Genomic DNA, 6,113 nt, shown 5'->3' on the forward strand with positions numbered 1-6,113 from the left:
AAGGAAACTCTGCCGAAATTTTTCTGGAAATTACCTAAATTTGAAATAAAGCCTTGTCGGCTTCCGCCATATACTAGAATGAGTTGATAGAATTTGAGATAATATTTGATAGATGGGTTCGGGTGCCCAGATCGGGCACTAGTCACGGCCTACGGGGTTGGGTCGTGACAATTCCATGATTAAATTGATTAGCAACCTTTTTGGTATGCCACTTTTCTTATAACTATATAAACGGTATTTTCAGTTCTATTTAACTTGGAGCGTCGGGGACTTTGCAACAGAAATATCATCTTTTTAAAGAAAAAGGCGTAAGTACCGCTCAGCTATACCTGAAGTTAGAGGAACACACCTTTCCTTTTCGAAAGTTCTATTACCCCTTCCCCCCACCCCTTCAAACTATTTTAAAGTGCAATAAATACGGAAAGAGTCAGATTTGCCTTTGTACTCACACAAATAAGTTATATTTGCCCTTCGTTATATTTTTTCAACATATTTGCCCTTGTCATCCATCTTTAGGGTCATATTTACCCCTGTACTCTAAATAAAATCATATTTATCCCTACTCGGTTAAATCCCCATACCCTACCTTAATATTGTTATGTGGAAGAAATTCTTAGCCTACCTTCCAGCAGGCAGTGAAAATGACTGGACGACTGCAATTCACATTGCAGCCAGTGAAGGTGATGAAAACATGATAAATGAGCTATTAACGCACTGCCAAGATTTCTGGGAAATGCATAACAGCAGCGGCCAAAATGCTCTTCATGTAGCCGCATTGAACAATCAAGAAAAGTTAGTCAAAAGCAGATAAACGGGACATGACTTATCTTCAGCTTACTGAGGATATGGCCCTAGATAGGAAGGTATGGAGGTCGAAGATTAGGGTATAAGTGTAGTAGGTAGTCGAGTGTTGAGCTACTTTTATGTGGGGAGGCAGAGGCTAGTCTCCTCTTCTCATTTTCCTCGGGTTTGGTAGTATTATTTAATATTCGTGTATTATCTTGTTCTTCAATTTTTACTACTCTTGTTGCTTCATTTGTTCTGTTTATTTTGATGTTCTGTTGTCATTATTTTCCTTTCAATCCTGTTTTGACTACACTTCTTTTGAGCCGAAGGTCTATCGGAAACAATCTCTCGACCCCACAAAGGTAGGGGTAAGGTCTGCACACACTCTACCTTCCCAATCCCACTTGTGGGATTACACTGGGTATGTTGTTGTTGTACATTTTTTCTTTTCAATTACCATTGTTTAAGATTGAAACCGAATCAAAGTTGTTATTGTCTCTATTGTATTCACGACACTATAATCACTAATCTTTCTTGAACTAAATTAATTAGGAAGATGTGAACTAATACATCAGGTAAAACTCTAAAGAAAAGAAAATGGAATTCACATAGATTTACACTAAATATGAAAGCGAGATAATACAATATTTCTCAACAGATATGGTTGTTGAACAAAAATAAATCTTAATTCGGTGAAAATAGGTTACTTTTATAGGAGTCAAAGAAGTGAGAAAATAAAAAGGAAATTTTAAAAGTTTACATAATTTGTGCGTCATGAAAAGAAAAAATCAATTAAAAGACTAATGTTTTATGGGAATCCTTTCTAATGTATTATACATATATTGTTTTCTTTTTTTTTGCCTCTGATCCGTATATTATCGTTATGAAAACATAGAGTAGACTAAACGCTAGCTTTAGGTTTACAAAATCTTATAACATTCCCTTTCTTAATTCTACATAATTTACTATTTGTGGTCTTGTGAATTAAGTTTTCAAGTAGTTGAGGGGATTAGTTAATTTGTTTAAGAGTGATACACCCAAAGAGTTATATAAGAGGAAGTAGTGAGACCAGCAAGGCTGATTTGTACCGTCATTTTGATTTCATCCAAATATGAGTTCCAGCAATAAAGGGATTGGAAAGTTTTATAATAAATCAACAAAGCAAAAAGCTATCTCTGAAACAAGTACTGTTGATGAGATAAATGTAGGTGTTGGAGATTGAGAAATATCAATCAGGCATGTGTAGGTGTTGTAACTGGGTATTTTAGAAACGCAGTTTTGGAAGCTTTTTCCTTTACTTGGACTGTCATCCAGATATTTTTAGGTGCTGGGAAGAAGCAATGGGTTCCTCAGAATCCCATTTCAGAATCTTGTAGAAACAAGAATAGTACTTGGGTCATAGTTCGGAAATTGGGATTGAGCAACAATACTCCTCTAATTCCCCCGTCACAGATGATGTTAAGGCATGCGAGTCTGATGAATTGGATTTGCCTGATGATGACAGTGATGAAGATGAATATCAGAGTGATGACGACTGTGATGATCACTCAGATGTGAATGAAATGAGTTAGCGAGGCGCGAAAGAAAATTTGTTGGTTCAAGAAACTTTTTGAATGTCTCGACAGTTTGACTGTTATTGAGATTAATGATCCTAAAAGACAGTGGCACTGCCCTGCCTGCAAAGGTGGTCCGGGTGCAATTCTGTGGTTTACAGGGTTGCACTCATTGGTGTTCGACACAAAAACGAAAGGTGGATCAAGGGTTAAATTATACAAAGAGAAAAATGTTAATGACAAGTTGATTGGAATGGGAAATCAGGAGCTGCACGACTATTTCAGCTATTATGCTGCTGTCAGGCTGTTTGACATTCATATGGTCCATGAGGCCATTGTGGCATCAGTGAGCATTTTTCTCAAAAAGGAAGAGAGAGACGCGTTGGAACGCAATGCGGTTCACATTTATCCTGGGGGGATATTTAAGCTTTATGGTTACATGGCAGAGAAATGATACACAGACAACTTCAACCAGCATTTACATGGGAAATCAAGGTTGAAATTCGAGATGACGTCGTATAATTAAACTGTTGGGAATCTGGCGATGCAGATGTCGGAGGATAACCGACAGCTCTTATGGTTCGAGAACGAAGCAGCTACGAGCCAAAAGAAAGCTAAAGCTTTTTAAGAGACTCTTACTCTAGTGAGTGAAAAGCATCATCAGACAGTGGAAGAGAACAAGATTATCAGGCCGAAAACAAAGAGGCACTATGAACAGAACAAGGAAGAGCTGGAGTATCAAGAGTAATTTTCAAGGATCCTTGAAATGATTTACAATGTCCAAACTGTTGAGGAGGACAAATTTCAGCACCATCACAGCTTTAACTTTCTGCTAAAGTTGTGATGCTCCACAAATCTTTTTATTTTTTGAGACTTAAAAAATTTATTGTGTAAAAAGGGATTTAGCCATTGATTTGACACAGAAAGGCATGGGATAAAAGGTACAAAAAGGGCTCTAACTGCAACACTTAGCAGCTAATGAGTATAGCACGAACTGCAACACTTAGCGGCGATGAGTATAGCACGACCTTTGGTCCACAAAATTTTATATTCTAATAAATTTTTGTTTCATGAACTATGATCTAATAAAAAGGAGAAACACTTACAAGAACTACAAGCTATACAAGCAACTATGATGAATGGATTTTCATATATATATATATAATGTTTTGTTAGCGTATCAGGAAAAAATATATTCAATGTCTTGTCCTATGTTGAAAAAAAAAGAAATGCAAAAAGAGCATACCAGCTAAACTAAGCAGAACTCTTACAAGTTATCTGCTAAGTGATTGTGAGGCTTCAAGGCTACGACGTCCCTGGCCAGATATCGTTAGGGGATTAACAAGGCTTTCTACATAGATTTTTGCAGGGCATCCCTTAACATCATCAGCGTGCTCTAGTTGTCCGGTTGAACAATCATATATCATGATTAATGGGGGAAGAAAAAGTAAAAATTCACCCTTATTTGACTCGTGAAAATGTATAGAAAATGTGAAAATGGGTGAACACATATATAGCCCATCAGATTGAGGATATTTGATGGTGAACAATTTTGTCCAAGATCCATTAACTCCACAATCCTTCATAATCCACACATCAGAAGTAGTAGTGCCTAGACGACTAGTATAAATCAGAGAAAGATCACTGCCCACAACTCCCAGTATGACATGAGAATTGACTTCTCCACAACTGGGAAGCTCCAACTTTCCCCATGTCTCGTCTGCTAAATCAAGAGAAATGATGTTGCACACATTGTTAATACCAATACCAGTAGATGAAGCCCAATAAAGCTTCCCATTGACAAATTTACCCGAAGAATTTACTAGAAAGATGTCTTGAAGCGCATTGACTGTTCTCCAAGAATCAGTCGTAAATGTTGATATAGGAAGAATTACCATAATAATCGATATATACTACTTTATAATCGTCATGTAACTCATCATATCCAAAACCATGTTTGCAATAGTAAGAGCAACCCAACGTCAAATCACCTTGTAACTTAGGTAATTCCTTTGACTTTCTAATGGTGGGGTTCCATAGAAATGTCTCCCTCTTCTGCTTGAACAGACAAATCAATCCATTAGTAGAACCGACAATGTAAGCAGAAAAAGTAGGGTTTTCCACGGGAGAATCCATGTCAAGTAGCTCATAGCTTTGTTCTTTGTAAAACAAGGAAGGGAGACAACAAAACTTAAAATTTCCTTCGAGGCCTCGAAATAAAACTCTATGATAGCTGCATCCTTTGTCATTAGCTGTTAATTTCAGATGGGTCTTTACAAAATGAGGGCTAGAGATTAGTTGAAGCCAAGATTTTGAAACGCACATGCATCTCAACAACGAATTCGGGGGCAGCTTTAAAAGAATCTCTTTGATGATCTCACTGGGAAGAACAGGGATTATCGAAATCGAATCAGCCATTAATGTAGTAAAGGACGTTGGAGTGCAAATCTTGTGATAGCATGAAAGAATTGTGTAGGAGTGAATGATGTTAAAAGCCTGATATGTTGTAAGAGATATTTTGTAAGAGATATCTCATAGGAATATCAGAGCTGAGTTCAGTTCCGATGTCTGTGCTATGTTGTAAGAGATAGCAGACACTCTCAGTGATAGCAGACACGCAGTGGATTTGGGTCTTTTTCTCAAACTTCTTGCTACTCCATCAGTCCATCTGTTTCACTTAATTATAGGACATTATTTTAGAAAAAATAATAGTGATATTTATATTTGATGAACTACCATGACTAAATTGATTAGCGGCATTTTTGGTATTCCGCGTTGTTTATAACTATATAAACGGTATTTTCAATTTTATTTAATTTGGAGCGTCAAGGAGCTTCCAATAGGAATATCGTTTGTTTATGGTCAATAAGTTCTACTTCAATGTCCTACTATTAATACGAAATGCTGATTTAAGAGAGAATTTATGAAAGCGCAGTCAGGCTTCAATTGACAGCTAAGCTTCGTTATGCAGCTATTTTCAAGCTAGCACTCTTTTCCGTTTATAGTTTAACTTGATACAAAATTCAATCAAGAAAGATTTTTTTTAAAATCTTGTGATACCATGAAAGAATTGTGTAGGAGAGAATGATGTTAAAAGCATGTAAATCCAGAAAAGAATGAAAGCAAAACATCATAGGATGTCCGAAAAGTTATTAATTTGCACGATTGCCCTTATTCGGGGGTGGTCTTTAATTTTTGCCTCTCAAATTGCTGGCCTTTAATCTTTTCCTTTCACCTAAAATACCCCGAAGTTCTAGGTTCAACCTTTGGCTCAGTCAAAAAAAAAAAAAAATCGCAAGGAAAACTTTCGTAGCAAAATTAGGCCTTAAGGCCTAACTTTTGTACAATTCGAGCAGAGTAAAAAACAATTCTACCTTGTAAAATTTTGCAAGATAAACTTTTTCCCTAAGGCAGAATGTGCCTTAAAATTTGGTCTTATAAGGCAGACTAAGCCTTGCCTTGCAAAATTATTTTTTTATACTGAGCGGGGATTTGAACCCAAAATCTCGAGGTATTTTCGATGACTTTTTTAAGCGAAGGGCAAAAATTAAAAACCAGCAATTTGAGAGGCAGAAACTAATGACCAGCGCCTTTGAAGGGCGATCCGTGCAAAAAAATGTACTAATTCTAGGACTTAAGTCCAACAAGGATTTGGGTCTTTTTCTCATATTTTTGGCACTCCATCTTTTTCACTTAATTCGAGGACTTCTTTTCTTATAATAATACTTCCTCGGTTTAAAAAGAGTGTCCACTTAACTATTTGCACATCCCTTA

At 36.6% G+C, this 6,113-nt stretch overlaps 1 pseudogene; it reads right to left on the reverse strand.

Moving 5' to 3' along the window:
- Positions 1 to 3,613: 3,613 nt before the first annotated feature.
- LOC132639822 (F-box/kelch-repeat protein At3g23880-like) lies at positions 3,614 to 4,867 on the reverse strand (annotated as a pseudogene).
- Positions 4,868 to 6,113: the final 1,246 nt, after the last annotated feature.

Source organism: Lycium barbarum, chromosome 5 (genome assembly GCF_019175385.1).
Source record: "Lycium barbarum isolate Lr01 chromosome 5, ASM1917538v2, whole genome shotgun sequence".
In the NCBI taxonomy this organism is placed as follows: Eukaryota; Viridiplantae; Streptophyta; class Magnoliopsida; order Solanales; family Solanaceae; genus Lycium; species Lycium barbarum.